We start from the raw sequence: 25,837 nt of genomic DNA, 5'->3' as shown, positions 1-25,837 counted from the left end.
TCTCGGTATTTCCCATGGCTATCGAGTCCTCTCGGTGCACTTGTATGTCCCGGGCCGGCGTTGGTACTGCGCGCGAGCCAAAAAGAATAACTCCCGTGACGATCCAATGCATGGATTCAAACCACACAGGTATGTCCCACAGCCAACACACCAGCTAAGCTAAAAGCACACTGCAAGTATCTCATTTCTCAGTTTGTGGCTCCCTGTCAATGTCTACAACTAGCATGAGCAGCAGATAGGAGAACTGAGACGTGCCCGCGATTACGACAGCCCAAAAAACAAAATATAAACAGTAGTGATTCTGTGGTCATCATCGTGTCTCAGATTAAAAAAACAAAAAAAGATGTCATACATTAACCAAAAATGAAAGTGATGACAAAAGAAAAAAAAATTGTTAAATACAAAAATTGTTGATTAAAAAGGGAAATGAACTTTTGGAAATATTTTTGCATATATTAAGTGGTTAAAATGTGTTTGATAGATTTATTGTTCCATAAGGTGGCTTCATATTTCTTTTGGCTGGACGGTAGGTTTATTTCATGTCTTAAATTTATGTTTCTGAAATACTTCACAATGTGCAAATATTCTGTTTAATTGTGTTGGTGTCTGTCTAAAGGTTAAATAATTATATTTAACATAAAATTATCAACCTTTTGTTTTCCTGATCCTTATTTTGAAGAGAAAAAACAAACAAACCAAAAAACAATTATAACTGTCAATAACTACTAATAAATATTTAAACTGATACATGTGTACACACTGGAATAGCGGAACAAACAAACAATAGAGGAATTTAGGGGATTTTCATTTTCAACCTGGATAGATTTTTATTTTTTGTTTTATAAAAAGTATTTACGTTACAAGAAGTCAAGAGAGACTGCCTATTTTGTTTTTCATAAAAAAAAACTTTATTTTCATGTTAAAAATGCACTTTCAATAAAGTATTTGGAACTCCGTTTCTACTGCATTATTTTTATGTTGAGATGGTGTTATCGGCAGCTGCTGAAAGTAACTAAAAAAGTAACTTTTAATCTAACTTAGTTACTTTTAAAATCAAGTAATCAGTAACGCAATTTAGTTACTTTTAAAACCAAGTAATCAGTAAAGTAACTAAGTTACTTTTTCAAGGTAACTGTGGCAACACTGGTGGCGACAATAAATGTCATACTTTACGTTTTTAGCTACTGTGCCAAGCTCGTTGAAGGGATCCAGTTGAAAATTGGTCAGAAAAGCCTTAAGATGTTGATCATGCCCCACACCGAATATTGTAACTTTTCACCAAAGGGCGTGGCCGCTACGGTGCCGCAAAGTCTGAAGATTTTTCGTGACAATAAAAGCTGCATTAACTTGACCGAGATGATCCTATCTTCTCAAAATTTCACACATTTGATGAGAGTCCAGGCCTTAAGACATCTACGAACTTATATTTCATCTTACTAAAATTGCCACCTATTGGCAATTTTTTTCTTACGATTTTTCTTCAATGTTTTTCTCCAACCACGTTAACTTGACCTAGCTCATATTTGCTCAGATGAGGGTTCCTGCCTTCATGATGTTACAACACAAAGTTTGTGAGTTTTCGCGAATCGCTGTGGGCGTGGCTAAGCACTGTTTGCCAAGAAAACAACGCCAATTTTGAGGGTCTAAACATGCACAGAAACTCATGAAACTTGGCACACACATCTGGACTGACAAAATGAGCAATATTTTATCATGTATTGTCCTATTTTTACAAAAATGACTCAATAGCGCCCCCTAGAAATTTTTAACAAAGGAGCCCCGCTTGTACGTTGAAGCAAGATCTTTGGAAATTTTTAGGTGTATGAGGGAGCCAAAGACCTACAAAAAAAGTCTCTTGGACCCATGTGCTAAAATGAACAGGAAGCGAGCTACGAATTTTTGAATGTCCCATTTTTTACGATTTTAGCACATTTACAGGGGGCATAGTTTTGCCCACTTCTCCTACACGTTTCATCCGACTGACTTCAGACTTGACTTGGACCATGTCAAGACCTGAGCCAACGACAGTGGGAAAAACTTTTCGGAATACTATATGATGAGGGCGGAGCATCAAATTTTGTGTTTCGCAATGAAAAAGGATATGCTTAATAACTCCCCGGTACATGCTCCAAAAAATCCCAAACTTGACATGTATGTTAATATTTAAGGCCTGAAGCTATCTCTATGACAACATTCAGTTATATATGCAGCGCCACCTAGCCCTTGAGGAATGAAAAAAAAAATACCCCACTTACGGTATTTTTACAAAAAATGTAAACTCATTCTAAGTGTTATAACTAAGTCATTTATGAATATTCTTGTACTTTCCACCACTCAAAATGTTCACTGGCATCAGACCTAACCAAACATACATATTTTTGTTATTTAGTTTTATTGATTTTTGATAGCCTCTATGGACATTAAAAGCAATGTCGTGAATGAAGGATATGCTTAATAATTCCCAGGTACATGCTCCAAAAAATCCCATACTTGAAATGTATATTTATAGTCAAGGCCTGAAGGTATCTCTATGACAAAATTCAGTTGTAAATACAGCGCCACCTAGTCCGTGAGTCATAAAAAAAATGCCTCACTTACGGTATTTTTACAAAAATGTTAAACTCATTGTAAGTGTGATAACTAAGTCATTTATGAATATTCTTTTACTTTCCACCACTAAATATGTTCACTGGCATCAGACCGATCCAAATATATGTAATTTTTTATTTAGTTTCCTTTTTTTGATTACCTCTATGGACAACAAAAGCAACATTGTGCAATGAGCACGAGCGATGATGTGTAAATGTACTTTTGCAAAAAATACCAATCAGGGCAACTCATTGCCTAAAAATAAAAAAAAAAGACGCTGATTTTTGCAGATCTTAACAATCACCAAAACCCATTGAGCTTGACACACCTGGCAAAAAAAAAAGTAAAGGTTTATCATGGCATTGTCAAAGAAATTCTGCTTCCAATGTGCCAGTACCCCAACGTGCAAGTACCCCAACGTGCAAGTACCCCAACGTGGCCCGGGCTGCGAGGGCCCTTTATAGCTGCTCGCAGCTCTAGTTGTTTCTATTTTTCAAAACACCTCCAATTGCATTGTAGAAGTTGAGTTGTGTCGTGGTTATCAACCTTTTTCCAGTGATGTACCACATGTGAAATATTTTTTCAGCCAAGTAGCCCCGAACCAGATTGACAAAAAAAAACAAAAAAACAAAAACGAGTGCTGTGCCATCATTGTCTGATTTATTATTAAACTTTGGAACTATTTGTATTTATGGGGTCTCTTGAACTATTTGGAAATAAAAAGGTATAACTAAAAACAAGAATAAACTAGAGCTGCGAGCAGCTATAAAGGGCCCTCGCAGCCCGGGCCACGTTGGAGTCCTTGTACGTTGGGGTACTTGCACGTTAGGGTACTGGCACGTTGGGGTATTGGCACGTTGGGGTACTGGCATATTGGAAACAAAATTTCTTTGAAAATGGCATAATAAACGTTTACATGTAGAATATTTTTTTTGCCAGTGTGTGTCAAGCTCAACGGGTTTTGGTGATTGTTAAGACCTGCAAAAATCAGCGTCCTTTTTTATTTTTAGGCAATGAGTTGCCCTGATTGGTATTTTTTGGAAAAGTGTATATATACATCATCGCTCGTTGTACTCATTGCACAATGTTACTTTTATTGTCCAAAGGGGCAATCAAAAATGAATAAAACAAAATGGAAACGTACATACGTTTGGATCGGTGTGAAGCCAGTGAACAATTTGAGTGGTGGAAACTAAAAGAATATTAGAAATGACTTAGTCATCACACTTAGAATGAGTTTACATTTTTTTGTACAAAATACCGTATGTGGGTTTTTTTTTTTTATATAAGCCTCAAGGGCTAGGTGGCGCTGTATTTATAACTGAATGTTGTCATCGAGATACCTTAGGCCTTGATTATAAGCCTTGATTATAAGCATACATGTCAAGTGTGGGATTTTTTTTGGAGCATGTACCGTGGAGTTATTAAGCATATCCTTCATTCACGATATTGCTTTTAATGTCCACAGAGGCTATCAAAAATAAATAAAAATATATATATGTTTGGATAAGTCTGATGCCAGTGAACATTTTGAGTGGTGGAAACTAAAAGAATATTCATAAATGACTTAGTTATCACACTTAGAATGAGTTTACATTTTTTGTACAAAATACCGTATGTGGGGTATTTTTTTTTTATGCCTCAAGGGCTAGGTGGCGCTGCATCTATAACTGAATGTTGTCATAGAGATAGCTTCAGGCCTTGACGATAAACATACATGTCAAGTTTGGGATTTTTTGGAGCATGTACCGGGGAGTTATTAAGCATATCCTTTTTCAGTGCAAAACACAAATTTTGATGTCCCGCCTTCATCATATAGTATTTCGAAAGGTCAAGATTTCCCCCCCTGTCGTTGGCTCAGGTCTTGACATGGTCCAGGTCAAGTCTTAACTCAGTCAGATGAAACGTGTAGGAGATGTAGGCAAAAGTCTGCCCCCTGTGAATGTGCAAAAATTGTCAAAAATGGGACATTCAAAAATTCGTAGCTCACTTCCTGTTCATTTTAGCATATGGGTCCAAGAGACTTTTTTGTAGGTCTTGGGCTCCCTCATACACCTAAAAATATTCGTCGTTCTTGCTTAAACGTACAACCGGGGCTGCTTCGTTAAAAACTTCTAGGGGGCGCTATTGAGTCATTTTTGTAAAAATAGCACAATCAACAATAAAATATTGCTCATTTTACCAGGCCAGATGTGTGTGCCAAGTTTCATGAGTTTCTGTGCATGTTTAGACCCTCAAAACTGGCGTTGTTTTCTTGGCGAACAGCGCTTAGCCACACCCACAGCAATTCGCGAAAACTCACAAACTTCGTGTTGTGACATCATGAAGGCCGAAACCCTCATCTGAGCAAATATGAGGTAGGTCCAGTTAACGTGTTTGGGGAAAAACGTAGAAGAAAATTCGTAAGAAAAAAAATTGCCACTAGGTGGCGCTATCAGTAAGATGAAATATAAGTTCATAGATGTCTTTAGGGCTGGACTCTCATCAAATGTGTGAAATTTTGAGAAGATAGGATCATCTCGGTCAAGTTAATGCAGCTTTTATTTTCACAAAAAATCTTCAGACTTTGCGTCACCGTAGCGGCCACGCCCTTTGGCGAAAAGTTACAATATTCGGTGTGGGGCATGATCAACATCTTAAGGCTTTTCTGACCAATTTTCAAATGGATCCCTTCAACAAGCTCAGCACAGTAGCTAAAAACGTAAAGTATGACATTTATTGTAACCACTAGGTGGCGCTATATGTATAACTGAATTTTATCATATAGATGTTTTCAGGCCGTGACTATTACGTTGTCTGAGAAGTTTGAGATTTTTTGGAGCTTGAACATGGGAGTTATTAAGCATTTGCTCTTTCTGGACAAATGAAATTTTAAAGGCAATATTTGATGCCCCGCCCCCGTCATATAGTATTTTAAAAAGGCAAGATGTTTTGCCCAGTTGTTCTCTCAGGTCTTGAGATGATAAATGCCAAGTTTGAAGTCAATTGGATGAAAAATGTTTGCAAAGGGGGAAAAAGCATGACCACAGTGAATGTGCCAAAATAGGCCAAAATTGGACATAAAAAAATTCATAGCTCACTTCCTGTACATTTTAGCTACATGGTCCCAATAGACTTTTTTTGTGCGTCTCGGGGTGCTACACGTGCCTGCCAATTTTTGTTGCTCTAGCTCAAACGTGCCGGGCTTGGTTTTTATTTTTCTACGCTAGGGGGCGCTATCGAGTCGCATTGTTATGACGACTTAATAATATCAAATTTTTCGCCGGGCCTGAGGAGTGTGCAAAGTTCGGTGAGTTTTCGTGAATGTTTAGGTACCCAAAATCGCGATCGTTTGCGGAGAATAAAGAAGAAGAAGAAGAAGATGAAGAAGAAGAAGAACTAGAGCTGCGAGCAGCTATAAAGGGCCCTCGCAGCCCGGGCCACGTTGGGGTCCTTGCACGTTGGGGTACTTGCACGTTGGGGTACTGGCACATTGGGGTACTGGCATATTGGAAGCAAAATTTCTTTGAAAATGGCATAATAAACGTTTACATGTAGAATATTTTTTTGCCAGTGTGTGTGTCAAGCTCAACGGGTTTTGGTGATTGTTAAGACCTGCAAAAATCAGCGTCCTTTTTTATTTTTAGGCAATGAGTTGCCCTGATTGGTATTTTTTTGTAAAAGTGTATATACACATCATCGCTCGTTGTACTCATTGCACAATGTTACTTTTATTGTCCAAAGGGGCAATCAAAAATGAATAAAACAAAATGGAAACGTACATACGTTTGGATCGGTGTGAAGCCAGTGAACAATTTGAGTGGTGGAAACTAAAAGAATATTCATAAATGACTTAGTTATCACACTTAGAATGAGTGTACATTTTTTGTACAAAATACCGTATGTGGGGTATTTTTTTTTAATTTTTATATAAGCCTCAAGGGCTAGGTGGCGCTGTATTTATAACTGAATGTTGTCATACAGATACCTTCAGGCCTTGATTATAAGCATACATGTCAAGTGTGGGATTTTTTTTGGAGCATGTACCGTGGAGTTATTAAGCATATCCTTCATTCACGATATTGCTTTTAATGTCCATAGTGGCTATCAAAAATAAATAAAAATATATATATGTTTGGATAAGTCTGATGCCAGTGAACATTTTGAGTGGTGGAAACTAAAAGAATATTCATAAATGACTTCGTTATCACACTTAGAATGAGTTTACATTTTTTGTACAAAATACCGTATGTGGGGTATTTTTTTTTCATGCCTCAAGGGCTAGGTGGCGCTGCATATATAACTGAATGTTGTCATAGAGATAACTTCAGGCCTTGACGATAAACATACATGTCAAGTTTGGGATTTTTTGGAGCATGTACCGGGGAGTTATCAAGCATATCCTTTTTCATTGCGAAACACAAATTTTGATGCCCCGCCCTCATCATATAGTATTTCGAAAAGTCAAATTTTTTCCCCCTGTCGTTGGCTCAGGTCTTGACATGGTCCAGGCCAAGTCTTAACTCAGTCGGATGAAACGTGTAGGAGAAGTGGGCAAAAGTCTGCCCCCTGTGAATGTGCAAAAATCGTCAAAAATGGGACATTCAAAAATTCGTAGCTCACTTCCTGTTCATTTTAGCACATGGGTACAAGAGACTTTTTTGTAGGTCTTGGGCTCCCTCATACACCTAAAAATATTCGTCGTTCTTGCTTAAACGTACAACCGGGGCTGCTTCGTTAAAAATTTCGAGGGGGCGCTATTGAGTCATTTTTGTAAAAATAGCACAATCAACAATAAAATATTGCTCATTTTACCAGGCCAGATGTGTGTGCCAAGTTTCAGGAGTTTCTGTGCATGTTTAGACCCTCAAAACTGGCGTTGTTTTCTTGGCGAACAGCGCTTAGCCACGCCTACAGCAATTCGCGAAAACTCACAAACTTCGTGTTGTGACATCATGAAGGCCGAAACCCTCATCTGAGCAAATATGAGGTAGGTCCAGTTAACGTGTTTGGAGAAAAACGTAGAAGAAAATTCGTAAGAAAAAAAATTGCCACTAGGTGGCGCTATCAGTTAGATGAAATGTAAGTTAGTAGATGTCTTTAGAGCTGGACTCTCATCAAATGTGTGAAATTTTGAGAAGATAGGATCATCTCGGTCAAGTTAATGCAGCTTTTATTGTCACGAAAAATCTTCAGACTTTGCGTCACCGTAGCGGCCACGCCCTTTGGCGAAAATTTACAATATTCGGTGTGGGGCATCATCAACTTCTTAAGGCTTTTCTGACCAATTTTCAACTGGATCCCTTCAACGAGCTCAGCACAGTAGCTAAAAACGTAAAGTATGACATTTATTGTAACCACTAGGTGGCGCTATATGTATAACTGAATTTTGTCATATAGATGTTTTCAGGCCGTGACTATTACGTTGCCTGAGAAGTTTGAGATTTTTTGGAGCTTGTGCATGGGAGTTATTCAGCATTTGCTCTTTCTGGACAAAGGAAATTTTAAAGGCAATATTTGATGCCCCGCCCCCATCATATAGTATTTCGAAAAGGCAAGACTTTTTGCCCAGCTGTTCTCTTAGGTCTTGAGATGATAAATGCCAAGTTTGAAGTCAATGGGATGAAAAATGTTTGCATAGGGGGAAAAAGCATGACCACAGTGAATGTGCCAAAATAGGCCAAAATTGGACATTAAAAAATTCCTAGCTCACTTCCTGTACATTTTAGCTACATGGTCCCAATAGACTTTTTTTGTGCGTCTCGGGGTGCTACACGTGCCTGCCAATTTTCGTTGCTCTAGCTCAAACGTGCCGGGCTTGGTTTTTATTTTTCTATGCTAGGGGGCGCTATAGAGTCGCGTTGTTATAACGACTTCATAATATCAAATTTTTCGCCGGACCTGAGGAGTGTGCAAAGTTCGGTGAGTTTTCGTGAATATTTAGGTACCCAAAATCGCGATTGTTTGCGGAGAATAAAGAAGAAGAAGAAGAATAATAATAATAATAATAATTTTTACAAAAACAATAGGGACCTCGCAGCGGTCGCTGCTCGGGCCCTAACTAGAGCTGCGAGCAGCTATAAAGGGCCCTCGCAGCCCGGGCCACGTTGGGGTACTTGCACGTTAGGGTACTGGCACGTTGGGGTACTGGCATATTGGAAGCAAAATTTCTTTGAAAATGGCATAATAAACGTTTACATGTAGAATATTTTTTTTGCCAGTGTGTGTCAAGCTCAACGGGTTTTGGGGATTGTTAAGACCTGCAAAAATCAGCGTCCTTTTTTATTTTTAGGCAATGAGTTGCCCTGATTGGTATTTTTTGTAAAAGTGTATATATACATCATCGCTCGTTGTACTCATTGCACAATGTTACTTTTATTGTCCAAAGGGGCAATCAAAAATGAATAAAAAAAAATGGAAAGGTACATACGTTTGGATCGGTGTGAAGCCAGTGAACAATTTGAGTGGTGGAAACTAAAAGAATATTCATAAATGACTTAGTCATCACACTTAGAATGAGTTTACATTTTTTGTACAAAATACCGTATGTGGGTTTTTTTTTTTTTATGTAAGCCTCAAGGGCTAGGTGGCGCTGTATTTATAACTGAATGTTGTCATCGAGATACCTTCAGGCCTTGATTATAAGCATACATGTCAAGTGTGGGATTTTTTTTGGAGCATGTACCGTGGAGTTATTAAGCATATCCTTCATTCACGATATTGCTTTTAATGTCCACAGAGGCTATCAAAAATAAATAAAAATATATATATGTTTGGATAAGTCTGATGCCAGTGAACATTTTGAGTGGTGGAAACTAAAAGAATATTCATAAATGACTTAGTTATCACACTTAGAATGAGTTTACATTTTTTTGTACAAAATACCGTATGTGGGGTATTTTTTTTTTATGCCTCAAGGGCTAGGTGGCGCGGCATATATAACTGAATGTTGTCATAGAGATAGCTTCAGGCCTTGACGATAAACATACATGTCAAGTTTGGGATTTTTTGGAGCATGTACCGGGGAGTTATTAAGCATATCCTTTTTCAGTGCGAAACACAAATTTTGATGCCCCGCCTTCATCATATAGTATTTCGAAAGGTCAAGATTTTTCCCCCTGTCGTTGGCTCAGGTCTTGACATGGTCCAGGTCAAGTCTTAACTCAGTCAGATGAAACGTGTAGGAGAAGTGGGCAAAAGTCTGCCCCCTGTGAATGTGCAAAAATCGTCAAAAATGGGACATTCAAAAATTCGTAGCTCACTTCCTGTTCATTTTAGCATATGGGTCCAAGAGACTTTTTTGTAGGTCTTGGGCTCCCTCATACACCTAAAAATATTCGGCGTTCTTGCTTAAACGTACAACCGGGGCTGCTTCGTTAAAAACTTCTAGGGGGCGCTATTGAGTCATTTTTGTAAAAATAGCACAATTAACAATAAAATATTGCTCATTTTACCAGGCCAGATGTGTGTGCCAAGTTTCATGAGTTTCTGTGCATGTTTAGACCCTCAAAACTGGCGTTGTTTTCTTGGCGAACAGCGCTTAGCCACACCCACAGCAATTCGTGAAAAATCACAAACTTCGTGTTGTGACATCATGAAGGCCGAAACCCTCATCTGAGCAAATTTGAGGTAGGTTCAGTTAACGTGTTTGGAGAAAAAAGGAGAAGAAAATTCGTAAGAAAAAAAATTGCCACTAGGTGGCGCTATCAGTTAGATGAAATGTAAGTTAGTAGATGTCTTTAGAGCTGGACTCATCAAATGTGTGAAATTTTGAGAAGATAGGATCATCTCGGTCAAGTTAATGCAGCTTTTACTGTCACGAAAAATCTTCAGACTTTGCGTCACCATAGCGGCCACGCCCTTTGGCGAAAAGTTACAATATTTGGTGTGGGGCATGATCAACATCTTAAGGCTTTTCTGACCAATTTTCAACTGGATCCCTTCAACGAGCTCAGCACAGTAGCTAAAAACGTAAAGTATGACATTTATTGTAACCACTCGGTGGCGCTATATGTATAACTGAATTTTGTCATATAGATGTTTTCAGGCCGTGACTATTACGTTGCCTGAGAAGTTTGAGATTTTTTGGAGCTTGTACATGGGAGTTATTCAGCATTTGCTCTTTCTGGACAAATGAAATTTTAAAGGCAATATTTGATGCCCCGCCCCCGTCATATAGTATTTCGAAAAGGCAAGACTTTTTGCCCAGCTGTTCTCTTAGGTCTTGAGATGATAAATGCCAAGTTTGAAGTCAATGGGATTAAAAATGTTTGCATAGGGGGAAAAAGCATGACCACAGTGAATGTGCCAAAATAGGCCAAAATTGGACATTAAAAAATTCATAGCTCACTTCCTGTACATTTTAGCTACATGGTCCCAATAGACTTTTTTGTGCGTCTCGGGGTGCTACACGTGCCTGCCAATTTTCGTTGCTCTAGCTCAAACGTGCCGGGCTTGGTTTTTATTTTTTTATGCTAGGGGGCGCTATAGAGTCGCGTTGTTATAACGACTTCATAATATCAAATTTTTCGCCGGACCTGAGGAGTGTGCAAAGTTCGGTGAGTTTTCGTGAATATTTAGGTACCCAAAATCGCGATTGTTTGCGGAGAATAAAGAAGAAGAAGAAGAAGAAGAAGAATTTTTACAAAAACAATAGGGACCTCGCAGCGGTCGCTGCTCGGGCCCTAATAATAATAATAATAATTATTATTATTATTATTATTTTTACAAAAACAATAGGGACCTCGCAGCGGTCGCTGCTCGGGCCCTAATAAATAATTTAATTATTAATACAGATTTGTGCACATACAGATTATTATCAACATGAAGTGTCATCTTTTGGGATTATAGTAAAGCTCTGTTCTCAAAAAGAAATAATTAACTGAATTTTAAATAAAGTTTTCAAGTTACATGATTCTTGGTAGCATATGACAAGTTGGGGTAAGCCATTCTGGTATGGGGGGAAATACTGGGTTTTTAGGACACTGAAATTCAATTGCCTACTGAATATAAAATTCACTTTATGAATTTTTATATATATATATATATATATATATATATATATATATATATATATATATATATATATATATATATATATACACACACACACACACACACACACACACACACACCCACACACACATATATATATATATATATATAAATGTTTACATATACATTTTAAATACATTTTAAAATGTCATGTAGCTACCCCCTGGAGTGCCTTCACGTACCTGCAGGGGTACTTGTACCCGCATTTGAAAACCACTGGTGTAGTGCATGCAAACTTACACATTGTAATAATATTCTTCACAGACCCACCATAACAGAACCACAAATTCTCATTGGCAAACTCATATGTGGATACATGACAAGTTTGAGCTGACGTCACAAGTAAAAAATGGGGACGCGGGGAAAGGAAGTTCTCCAGTCATTGAAAAGCATTGTAATTTAATTTGTGTGAGAACTAGTGTTGTTCCGATACTGCATTAAAACAGTGGTATCGGTATTGGTGAGTACTCACAAGTAACATGCCGATACCATTAATTCCAACACTAATATAGGATTTTGGATGCAGCATCTTGTGTCTTGCTGGTGCATGACATTCACTGATATGTGACATGTTTACTGCATGCTGATCTAAGATATCCTATATTGCCATTGAATCCTCTGAACCAATAGCTTGACAGCTTTTTCATGTTGAGGAAAAAAAAACTTAAGTATTGGTATGGTATCGGCCGATACTGCAAAGCTGGGTATCGGTATCGGAGGCCAAAAAATGGTATCGGAACAACACTAGTGAGAACTGATTTCAAAATGTGAAGAAATATCATTTGACTATAATAATCTGCCTGGTTTGTATACTAGTCACAGTCACAAGCAATACAATAATAAACAGTTTGTTTTCACAGTGTAAAGGAAACATTTGCATTATGTTGAAATATCAGAAATGCCCAGATGTTCAGAATTGTCAATAGGAGTAAACCCTTTCAAACCAGATAACATCTGCTTGTCTTCGAACAGCAGCTGAGATCAATAGGCGACGTGCAGATACGGCAGAAGGCTTTCTTAACCAACCATGTTTATCAGTCATACAATCACCACTGTCAAAAAGATTGCCAACGTGCTGAAGTGCTCCCCCTCCCTAAAGCCCACTAGCCTCTGATCGAGGCGCAGTAATTAGTTTGCCAGTGTGCTACCCCTGTATTAGCTCACTTTTGATTGTCTTACAGTATGCAATGACATGAAAAACATGTACCGTAGTACTTGCACAAAAATGGTTCTGTATGGAAAAAAAAAAGAGAGGGGGTGGAGTGTACTCAGGGTTTCTGTTTATCTGGTTTGTTTTTACTTGCACAGGTTTTAATGCTAAGGTTTTAATTATTAGCCTGCTTTATTTTATTGATGGTGTATAAAGTTTCTTTGGCCCCAAATAGCTTAAGATCAAGTTTACTTGTAAATTCAATAAATAAATAAATAAAGTTCATCTGATCCTTTTGGCTCTGTTACTGTTTGAAATGGCACAATTTATCTGTTTGTTGAACACGGCCATTACTGCAACATTGGCGAGCCAGCTCCTACGACATTTCCGCTTTTTCCCAGACATTTTCTGTCCACTGTCGGTACCAGATTTGATTGGGCTGCAAGACTGTATGCATATTGTGTTTGCATATACTGCAATGTATTTATGTAATGTAAAATATTTCTTCATACATGTCTATGGCTTCCCTCCGAATAACAATTAACCACAATCATATTCCTAAAGTCACGAAACATTGCCAATTCTATCCTGTAGCATGACATCACCGGCTGGTGTGCAGGCCACCAAAGCACCCCCTCACATTCCCATCGCATCTGGTCTCACTCCGAAGTTTGGACAAAAGTTGACAGCCCTGCAAATATGTATCACATTTGTACGCTTGGGTGGGTCCGTGTGACTGTTGGGCTTCATGCTAAATGTTGTCTTGGTTGACAGTTCAACAGCGTGAGACAACCAATGCATTATCCAACCTTTAAGGGGTAGATGCCACGGACTTCCATAAGTTTGACACCTACGCTGTTTCTGGTTCTCAACTGGAACGCGCAATTGAAGTTGGAAGTCCGCCTCCTCCGTGGCATATACCACATTGCTCTGTCCCAACAGGAATTGGAAGCTGGCTGTGTTACGCATTGTCCATCAATCCATTTACTTAACCGCTTGCTCCTCACAAGGGTCGCAGGGGTGCTGGAGCCTCACCCAGCTGGCTTCTTGGCAGGAGACGGGGTACAACCTGAACTGGTTGCCAGCCAATCGCAGGGCACACAGAGACGGACAACCACTCACACTCACAAACACACCTAGGGACAATTCGGAGCGCCCAATTAACCTGCTATGCATGTTTTCGGAATGTGGGAGGAGACTAGAGAACCCGGAGAAGACCCACTCAGGCACGGGAAGAACATGCAAACTCCACCCAGGAAGGCAAGAACCTGGACTCGAACTTGCGTCTACTGGGAGCTGGGAGGGGAACGTGCTACTAGTCATCCACCGTGCCGCCCTGTTACGCATTGTAACAGTAAAATATACCGCTAGAAAGCTCAACTTGTGTTGTCTGACGAGTGGCATCCACAGTGGATAGTAGTAGGACCACATTACCCATGAATCTTAGATGCAAAAGCAGGAAGAAGTTCTAGTTCTGGTCAATGCCTGTTCCCTGCTATCGATTCGATGCAGATGCAACTGAGAATGCAAATGTGAACTTGAAAGTAAATAGGAAGGAATTTAACCTGACAGCAATTGGAGTCTGGCTGTGCCAGTCATCTCGCATTGGTCAAGCACTGTAACATTTGAAATATACTGCTAGAAAGGTCAGCTTACGTTGTCGGACCGGCGAGCAATGACAGACTGACTGGTTGGACACTCTAGTTGAAAACTTTCTCTGTGTAACGCTGGATTTGTATATATTAGCTGCACGTCAGAAACAGTGATAGACGGGTGCCATCTCATCTCTGTATTTCCCATGATTCTTAGATCCGAAAAATGGAATTAGCTCTAGTTCTCGTCCATGCTAATGACTGGTACCAATTAGATGCAGATGCAAATGAAAATGCAAATGTGAATTTTCAAGTAAATAGTAAATTTAACAGTTCAATTCTCTTCTAATGGGTTCAGCGTATGAATCGCTTTGTAACTATGTGACTAATATACATATGGCCAAAAAAATAAATAAAAATAAAATGGGACCTTCAGAATATTTTAAAGGTTTTGTTAAAATGATAATGGACTCAACTAATACACGATCAAATAACATAAGGGAATTGCAAGAAGTAAAAATCAGCATCCATTTTACACAAAAGGAAGTTCATGACATTGAAATGACTCAAAGTCAACACACGGTAAACTGAAAAACTATGCAAACAGAAATCTATAAGATGCGTGACAATTTACTTATAATAAATGACAAAATTGATTACTTAGAAGGTTGTTGAAGAGAAAAACTTGGTTATAGATGGAGTGGAAGAAACCCCCGGAGAAACATGGACTGATACAGAAGAAGTGATGCAAATCTCTCACTTTCAAGGATGCATCTGTTGAGGAAGGACGCATCTGTACTTGCTCCTGCACTCGCTCGTGAATCTAACTACTTGTTGATTTTTGCATTGGGATTTTTTAACTACATTGTTGGAGAATGCCTGGTGGAAAAAGAGCTGACGAGAATGAGGAGATAAAATCTTCTGTTAAAAAACTCAGTGGAATGGTTGCCAAATTACTTGAAATGAAGAAGAGCATTGAGCCACTTCTTCAGGAAATACAGCAATTGAAGACAGAGACACAGGAAAAAGATCGACGCATTGTTGCCTTGGAACAAAAAGTGGATGATTTGGAACAAAATCTTCGTATCAACGATGTGATAGTCACCGGTATCAAGATCAAGCCGTGCCGTGGCCCTTCGAGAGCTGCGGCTAGCACGAGCACGGAAGATTCTGACCAATCTTCAGGAAACGAGACTGTGGAACAGCAAGTGACACTTCAACTCAGAGATTTGGGAATAACTGTTGATCCTGCGCACATTCAGATGTGCTTTTCGCTTCCAACTGGAAGGACACGACCACCGGCAGTTCTGATCAGGTTTGTTGACAGAAAGAAAAAGATTGCTCTTCTGAGAGACCGTCACGAGCTTCGTGGCAAACATATCTACATCAACGAAAACCTCACCAAACGAAATGCTGACATCGCCAAAAAGGCACGACAAATGAGAAAGAATGGACTTATCGAAAGCACGTGGACAAAACACTGCCGAATTTTTATTCAAACTAAAGATAACTCTGGTCAACTAAAAACACGAATCGTGAAAGGAGCTGAGGAATTGGCAGCGCTTGAGAGACAACAGTAATTCACAATATCACAACAACAACAACATCACTAATTACCCAAAGCTGGAGTTGAAAATGATTACTTGCTGACTTTGCCAAGGCTAACTCTTGTTTATACACCTGCATTGATAACATGTATTGCTGTTCCCGTTTGAATCAAAATATTGTCTGGCTCAAATTCCGTTTGGACATTTGTTGTAACAGTCAAGTCTACATGATGAGGCTGTATTGTGGCTACAATGAAACTGCTGTCAATACGCAAAATGGGGTTGGTGGTATGGTTCCTGGAATGCGGCTGGCCTGGGCCGCTCTGCTGGGTGAGCTAGGCTGGGCAGCGTACAGGAGACATCAGATCGACAACGTGCTAGCAACCAGTGGTGCTACCTGACCAGACTCGAGGCTGAAATTGCTTGAATCGCAATGGGCAGAATGCAAGCCGATCTACTCTTCTGGAAAGCACAACATGTGTGAAAGCTGATCCGAGGTCAGCGAAGACCCTACTGGTGAAAGAGAAGGATTGCGCTTGCCTTGGCTGCTCGCCTGGTGGGGTGGGCCTGCTGGTGGCGTCTGGGGACCGACTCACCAGTTCCAAATGACTGGGACTAGCCACAATCTACACACGGACATTCAAGATGAACTGAGCGAGCAGTGTCTGGGATGGGATAGTATGGGATGGATAACGATAAAAAATTAATGACTTTTCTAAATAATGTATATGATTGATGCGTTATAGTAATGGTCGATGGGGACGGTTCTCGAATAAGCTTCGGCTTCTACCCGTCAGCCCTTCTTTCGGATGTCAATGTTGCAAATGATGATATGATGTGATTGATGTAAGCTGTAATGTGCCCGAAAGGAAAAAATGAATAAACTAAAACTAAAAAATCGTTACAGAGAAATTACATTTGAAAGAAAAGATTAAAGTGAAGTGAGCACGTCACACAGGGAAACCTGAACCAGGGAGGGCCGGACCCAGGCCAATTGTGGTCAAATTTGTAAAGTAAAAAGACAAAGCAAGGATTCTCCACAAAGCAAAGCATCTCAAGGGATCTGACCTTCTTATATATATATATATATATATATATATACATATATATATATATATATATTTGGGGTGTGAATTGCCTCGTACCTGACGATTCGATTCGTTTCACGATTCACAGGTCACGATTCGATTCGATACCGATTAGGAAAGTAGTCTGGCAAGTTGGCTGGGATCACGGAAATAAACCCTTTTTCTTCAAAAAACAATTTGATTTCAAAGGAGTGATACATTTGCATCACAAAACTTCGCCCGAAAAAAAAGTCAGACTCCATTACTGCCGGGCACTATTTTTCTGTTCGTTCATGTCACTGCGCGGCGCGCTGCAATACAGCTAATAGGCGCGCTTTCCGCCGTAAGCATAACTTCGAAAAGACAACTTGTAGATTAGTGCGCGTCGTTTTTAAATAACTAAAATTGTGTGATTACTCTGGGAAATTAATAAAAAAGGAGGTGCTACGGACGAGGAAAGTCGAAATGACGTAGGTCACGTACGATGTAACTTGATGACTCCCTGTACCTTGAACTGCGTCGCAACTTCCAGTGGAGCAGGTACGGCTCCTCTTAGCCGGGGGTGGGCTGGTCTTATTCGAACTTGCTGTCTGAAAATCCCAAGCGATCCGGTGACCACTTATTTTTGTCAGACTCCATGTCAGCTTCGTCTCAGAATGTAGCTGTAAAGTCTCCTCTGTAGTATTGTTTTTTTATTCGCAATGGTGATCTAGCTTGTATCCAAAGCCAAAGCATCTATGTGGCAGTTGCCCAGTGGCGCCAAACTACGGAAGTCCAGTGGCGCGACCCCGCGGGTCCCGACGACGTGAAAGATGTACAGTAAATGAATATAACCATCAAAATGACGTCTCTGGGATATCTAAGTCCAAGTAAGTTTGTCTCGCTCTCCTGTGCCGCACTCGCATCCATGTCTGCTGTTGTCACTCTGCTGAGTCTGCAGTTTACAGTCCCTCAATGGGCCAAATTTCAAATGCTTACGCATAGACTTGCCACTCACACTTTATTGCATTATTTTTTTTTAACGCACTAATTTGCTGTGGAATTAATTCATCAAATTAATGTGTTAAAGTGTCAGCCCTACAAAACATATATGGCCTGTATAGTGTGCATTTTCCACTATAGGAGGATCCTGTGTGACATATTGTTTATGTTTCGCGTTTTGCATCATGGGAAACAAGGGGCAAAAAACGTGTTTTGCATGGAGTGCGATGGTTTCACGCATTTGGAGGAGGAATAAGAGAAGCAGATGGTTAATTCTTGTTGTGCCATCAATTGTACAATCTTCCCTCGCTATAACGCGGTTCACTTTTCGCGGTCTCGCTATATCGCGGATTTTTTTTTAAGTGCAATTTTGCATATTTTTTTACAGTAATATACCCATTTTATAAAATTTATGAAGGTTTGAACATTGTCAATGTTTGAACAAGAGAGAAATGTGAGAACATGTAAATGCCTAAATGAGAAAAGTGTATAAATTGTGCGGTCGGGGATTTTAGAGCCTTAAAACATTTATAAGAGTTGTAAAACATAAAGCTAACTACTTCGCGGATTTCATTTATTGCGGGTATTTTTTGGAACCTAACCCCAGCAAAAAACGAGGGAACACTGTACAGCCAGTCGGGGGCCTGATAAAAAGTTTTTTTAGAATTGCATTCCCACCGAAAGGGGTCGCGAAAAGGGAAAGAAATGGCTGCGAGCCGGGAGGGTGTCACTTAACGCTCAAAGCCTGGATTCCATCTGATGCTGATGGGTTTGTAACGCTCACTTTATTGCCCTTAAGTACTTGTGACTATATATTTGTTGTTTGGATATGATTAAAAAAAAAAAAAAAAAAAATTAATCAAGTTTGTGCATTATAAAATCCGCTGCGTCATATTGTTTTGCGGTCTTATTCAGGTGTTCCAAAGCACGATCAACAACCACCCTTACTTGTTCCTCGTCTTGAAATGGGCGACCCTGGATCGCTAAACCTGAACGCTAAAGATGTCCAGTTATGAACGGAGAATCAAAAGGCATATCAGAATTGTGTTATAGATTTCTATAAATATGGAAATATATATTTTGTGCCTAGTTTTATACTTGAGTGTCCGCATATTGTTCATCTTCTCCAAATAAATATCGCATTCTGCATCTGTTTTGATACCTGCCGACCTCACTTGTGTATACGCCGTAGCTATAGTTGTAAGTCCTATCCTGACAGCTCCATTAAAAGGTGCTACAATGCTAATATGCTACGCAACATGACTGCATGTTTCTCCAAGACTGGATTTGAAAAGAAGAATTTTGTAAGCTCTGATATTCAGTTGTTAAAACTAGAGCAGATGCCATTGAAATTCTCACGCACAAGTGTCACTGTACTAAAGTCACTGCAATTCCTAAAATAAATAAAGAATAAGTTGTGGTGTTGGTTAACATAATTCCTCCATGGAACAAATGAAAGTTGATTGTTTTGAGGGGTTGGTTTTGGAGTGACGTACTTCCACAAACTTAAATGTAGGCCGTTTCTCAATACGCATACTTGTCTGCACTTACTTCATCGTGATGTCTTGAAACGTCATCAGTCGCGGCCCAAGCACTGTTCCAATTGCAAATACTCAAAAAACAATAGCATTGAATGGACGGAATACCCGGATGTTGTTCTTACTGTAAACTTCCTGCTTTGCCGTAACTGTACCATGTGACTAGATGTTATATAATTCCGAGTACTATTTTAAAATATCATTTGAAATTAAATTATACATGGGATTTATCCAATTTACGATAATATTGAGGGGGGAAGGTTCTGGAAAGATACCGGTGAGAGTTGCAGGTTTTGCTCTTATTGTTCTGAAATTGTGATGATGCATCTCATGTTCAAGTACATGGGAAGGAAATCAAGTTTGATGACCACCGAAACAAGAATACCCCCCCCCCCCCCCCCACCACCACCACCACCCAAAAAATAAATAAATAAATAAATAAATCAAACAAGCACAAGACTGAGGTGAGACGGAATCAAAGGTGAGGTCGAGACTAGTTGGGCAAAGTCGGTAGATCAGCAAGAGGATTAGTCCGACAAACTGGTGTACTCAGCTGCCAAAGGCAGCCTAATCAACACAAAACACGACACAAAACAGGTGTGTGGGAAGAAAGAAGAAAAATTGTGATGCTCCTCCGCTCCCATTCGTTCCTTGAAGTACGAAATGCATCTTTGCATATATTCACGGCCAAGCCTTCACCAAGCAACAACCGATGCATCCTTGGTTTAAGCTAGCAATAAAGAACGACATCCGGGAATTCCGTGTGGTCTTGGCGTATGCGTACTTTCGATTGGAACAGTACTTGGGCCGCCATTGATGACGTCTCGCGAAATCACAAGGATGTAAGTAAAGTTTGAAACATCCAAATAGTAGTACAAATCCATTGAAAGCATATAACTGCAATGAATTACAGAAATACGCCAGCAAGATGTGCGTGCTTGGGAAGTATGCTCTTGAGACCGGACTTAGCAAGACCCTGCTCGTTGCGTCACAAGAACGTACTCTGTGTTCTTGATATTGAGAAACGGCCGTAATGTGATGGACTCTCCTTCCCTTTGGCGCCACAAAGAACACTTTCAATGAGGAAAATTTACCCAGCTTTGCACAGGATTTTGTATTAAATAAGAGTAAATGCCCCGAAAGCAGATGTATGACCATGAAACAGGTGAGTCGGACCAAATTTTGTCATCATCCTACGTCTCATATGGGCTGTCAATAGTTTCAAATTGTCGCCAATACATCACCGTAAACCTCCTCCACCCTTCGCCATTAACATGCTTAAATAGCAGCGATTTCACCCACTAACTTGTTTCTATACAGTCCGGCATCTTTTCTGCCACACAGCCATCCACGCATGCGCTAAAAAATGTCAACAAAGGATCCTCCTATAGGGTGTGTAACCTATCGACGGCACGGTGATCAACAGAGCTTCACTGTATGCGGATGTATGAAGCATTTAGGATGTTTTGTGGTTAAGTGCTCACTCTGCGGGATAAGGGACACAACAAGAGGATTGACCTTGCAATTTTACGCACTAGTAAACATAGAAAAATGCCCATCCGCACCCACAGCCCATCTGCTCAAGCTGCTATGCTCCCACACAAGCATACGCTACTAATTCAGCACTTGTGATAAGCATCCATCAGACATTTTTTAAGAGTTCATCTTCCTCCCCTAAAATTAAACACCCCTGGAAGTTGTGCAAGTGCTCCGTAACCATAAATATGCCTACAAAGGCACATATTTTGTTTAGTGTAGGGCTACAGCTATCAAACATTTTTAGAATCGATTATTCTTCAGACTATCCTGTAACTGGATAAAAATATTTTCGTTAAAAAATGTATTATTAAACAACACAATGTGTTTGTGAGATGCAGGTTATTCACTTGGTGTCAGCATCCTCATGTTCTACGCTGTATTATCTATGATTGTGTATGGATTTTTAAACATGGGTCCTGGCCTGGTGAGTGACGTGGGCGTCAGCGAGTAAAAATAGAGTTGGCTGTAGACATGCCGCTGTAAAAGACAGTTCTACTTTCAGTTAGCACATTGCACTTTATCATCTTTTTAAATGCAAGTTCAGTGACTATTTCTGCTCAGAATCAGCGGTGTAATGAAACCCAATTTGAGTCAGAAACGTCATTTTCATGTAAAAGATGAGTGCATTGATTGGAACCAAATCCAATTGTTCCACTTCAAAAATTACCATCATTGAATTATATCACACACCATTTATCCTGATAAGGGATTGTTAACAAACTTGGTACTGCACTTTTTTTTTCTTTTTTTTGTATGGACAGGTTTGGGCCGGTACTACCATTATCAATTGTAACTGTGCAGGAGCGGAAGAGTTGGCAATTTCCCATTTCTTGAAAAACAACTGCACAAGGAAAAGAGACAAACCACCATGAATACAACAATTACTGTTCTTCATTCTTCATACTACTCATAAACTTCGTTCACACTTTGTATTTTGCAATACTAATTTATTGTTTGTATTATTTATAGGGCGGCATGGCATGTGGTTGACTGGTTAGCATGTCCGCCTCCCAGTTCTGAGGACTCGGGTTCAAGTCCGGGCTCCAGTCTTGCTGGGTGGAGTTTGCATGTGCATGTTCTCCCCATGCCTGCGTGGGTCTTCTCCGGGTACGCCGGTTTCCTCCCACAATTCCAAAGACATGCATGGCAGGTTAATTGGGTGCTCCGAATTGTCCCCAGGTGTGCTTGTGTGTGTGGATGGTTGTTTGTCTCTGAGTGCCCTGCGATTGGCTGGCAACCAGTCCAGGGTGTCCCCCGCCTACTGCCCAAAGCCAGCTGAGATAGGCGCCAGCACCCCCCCGCGACCCTTGTGAGGAATAAGCGGTCAAGAAAATGGATGGATGGATTATATTTATACTTTATTACATGTAAAATGTTTATATCTTTATTTCATTTTACTCCATTCTCTTTGGCTCATATGTTTAAAATTCATGATTGTTTTACGTGTTAAGCTTCATATATTTATTTATATATTGGTTGAGTACCGATATTGATTCCCAAGTATCGAATCAAAATAAGAATCAAAATGCGTTTTCAAAAGAATCAGGTTTATAACATAAAAATGATAGATATAGATAGATATTCATTTTAATTCTACACTTAATTCCCTTTCACATGATGTATAATATGTGGTGGTACCTCAAATAATTGACAACGTTAAAGCAATTTCAATGTTGGCAGGTGTTTTGAGAAAAACACATTTTAAGTTTTTGGCATGCATATCTTAGACTTTGACTTTATTGATCCCTTTGGGATGGTCCCTTTGGGAAATTTACATTTCCAGCAGCAATAAAAACGGGTAATAAAATTAAAAAAAATAAAAATTCAATCAATCAATAAATAAGGTTATTACACCGGATATTGAATTAATAATAATAATAATAATAATAATTATAATAATAATCATAATAATAATAATAGAATAAGAAGTAAAAATTCAGTCAATCATTAAATAAGGTCATTACACTTGATATGGAATTAAATAAATTAAATTAAATACAGTACAGTACAGTAAAGTGCCATATTTATGAAGTGATGTCAAGATAGGCCTACTCTTGCTTGGTGGTGAGGTTTTTCTAATGTAAACTATGTGCTTTGGCACAATATAAATTGGAAAATAGTGCAGTACTGGCACCTAATGCACGTATTGTAATGCATCACAGAAGTGTCCTGGCCGGTCCACCTTTACTCTTAGTAATCCAACTACAGTACATCTGAGGTGCCATTGCAGAGCAGCAATGTTATTCCACCGGTTACAAAATCACCACCATGATTTTGAAGCCATTATTTTAAGGTAAAACAACTACATATTCGAAAGACAATGTTTCATATCAAAGCAATGACAAAATACAACGGCAAGGTCACTGCCGGGCTCGTAATCTGGAAAAACATTTGGGTAAAGTGTGACTGCAACCACTTTTGATCAGCGAAAGACATTTGGGGGCTGTTTTTGAATGAAAAGAGACTCAAGTCTGCAGACAAATCTATGAGAAAATAATTGCAATGTTTCAAAGGCAATGTTCCTTAGAGAACAGCAGTTGGTAGATAGGATATTTCACCCCCTGCGGTGTATCTTAGATTGCGAACTGAAAGTTGTGTTGATAGCTCATAGGCCCCAGGTGAATTCATTATTACTTTGGCCACAATATGTCATTAAATATGTAAGCTCATCGCTAAAAGTCCAGAAGTAGTCCTTTAATGAATGACTTAACTAGGTTCAAATGTTACCTCTGCGTTGCATCACTCACTCATCCCTTTTTAATCCATCCATTCCTTCTTATGTCTTTGTTTCCTTTGAGTTATATCACTATACTTAAGAAAAAGTCAGGCTTATGTATATACAAAATGATGCTAATGCCAATCTTAGCTTTTGTCTTTGATATAGGCAGCGTTCAGAATCCCCCAACCCATCATTTAGAGCTGTTCGAATTAGAACCTTGCTTTCATCGAGAACTTTTTGGAAGGCATTTTCTAATACGTATAAAATGTTCATTTGGATTGTCTTGAAAAAAACAAAGGCTATCATAATTGATGATTGAATTAGACAGTCTCTCAATGAACTGTTAAGAGTTCCCACCTGGCACTGTGGTTGCGGTGAGACAGCTAGAGCTGGATTACAATGCATACAGTATATCGGCGTCCTGTACTGTTTTATCATTTGTGAATGTCCATTTATAGTAGTGCTGTCAAACAATTAAAATTTTTAATCTGATTAATCACTTTTTAATTTTGATTAATCACGATTAATCAGCTAAATTACTGGCATATTCGCGTAATATAAAATAAATACAAAATACCGTAATATTTTGACATTAACGCATTTTATTATCTGAATGTCAGTTGTAAACATTGTGTAAATGCATGTTCGCAATTCCATGAATGCGTGTATTGCTCAAAACGTAACAGCAACGTCAATTGGGTGCAATTCAGCAATTATTAATTAATTAAACGCAAATTACTTTTGTTTTATTGAAAGTCCCGTCGGGGTGTTTTTTAAAGCGAAATTTACCACCGAGCACACCAACTGGAGTCACCCCGCTCATTTTGGACCAACAGGCGTAGGAACTGCCGTGCATTGACCTCATCACTGACCTGCGCAGCCTTCAATGTAACCATCCGCGGTTACGTTCAAGGCACAAGTTCGGTCAAAAAAAATAGTGCGATTAATCTGCGTTAATACGTGATTAATGCCACAATTTTCTGTGATTAATTAATCTGTTAACGCTTTAACTTTGACAGCCCTAATTTATAGACAACCAAAAGTTTTCACTGGTGTTATGGAAATGATCAATGTAGTTGTCTGGGACTTTCAGTGGGTAAAAGTAGCTAACAGAAGATAATAGGTTGCAACCCCCTGACCTTAATGCTTAAAAATTAAATTAAATCAAATCAAACATATATAATTACACCTTTCATATATTAAAAATACAACTCAAATTGTTGAGTGATTAAAACATCCATAGTACAATAAAAAGAAAACCCACCCCTCTCCCAACATCCCCATGAGCATGCCCACTGCCCCCCTTCCGCAGACATTTAAGAACTATCCATCCATTATCCAAACCGCTTATCCTTACGAGGGAGGCTTTGTAAATAACAAAAATTAAAAAAAGAAGAACTAACTGCAATATAGCAACAGTGCCAACAATGAATTACTATATTGCTGTACCAACATGTTGTTGCTGAAATCAGTGAGAGTCTTCTCTTCTTGCACCACTTCAAGTTTAGCTGATCATTTGCCACTTTTTCTCCTCTCCTTCCCCCGTCTTAGTCAGTGACAGGGCGCTGACGTGGTGCTCCACGTCGCTAATCCTGGATGTGAGGAAATATTAACGGTGGTGCAAGGATTGAAGTCTTTATCAAAGGCAGAAGTCGCAGCGACAAGAGCGTTGTCATTTGAAACACTGAGAGGAGATATGAGCCTGTGTCACCTATCAGAAGGACTCTTGACAAGCCTTTGAACCCCACCAGTCTGTCACAACATACATACATATATTTGATATATAAATATATATGCATGTGTGGCAGGCACACAACACGCGTGTTACACTTTAGCTCAAACGCAACAACGCAAACAATCGACTCCTCAAATCCCCCTGAAGCAGCTCGGGAGGTCTGAGAAAAGGGAATCAGGAATGAGGTTACAGTGTGACACTGCGAAAAAAATACAATAAAAAGAGACTAGAACAAAAACAAATCAGTGACATAAAGAGAACAGTGACAGAAGATACAAAGGCACAACTTCCAAGAGTGATTTTTTTTTTTTTTTTGTCTTCGCAGACTAGTGGAGCCTTCAAGGCAA

At 39.3% G+C, this 25,837-nt stretch overlaps 1 protein-coding gene across 12 annotated transcripts in view; it reads right to left on the bottom strand.

Annotated features, from left to right (window-relative positions):
- Window positions 1–25,837, bottom strand: part of magi2b (membrane associated guanylate kinase, WW and PDZ domain containing 2b) — a 738,212-nt gene that overhangs the window by 378,098 nt on the left and 334,277 nt on the right. The gene's annotated exons all lie outside the window — the stretch shown is intronic.

The sequence above is a fragment of the Festucalex cinctus genome, chromosome 3 (genome assembly GCF_051991245.1).
Source record: "Festucalex cinctus isolate MCC-2025b chromosome 3, RoL_Fcin_1.0, whole genome shotgun sequence".
Taxonomy (NCBI): domain Eukaryota; kingdom Metazoa; phylum Chordata; class Actinopteri; order Syngnathiformes; family Syngnathidae; genus Festucalex; species Festucalex cinctus.
This window is presented reverse-complemented; position numbering and strand designations above follow the sequence as displayed.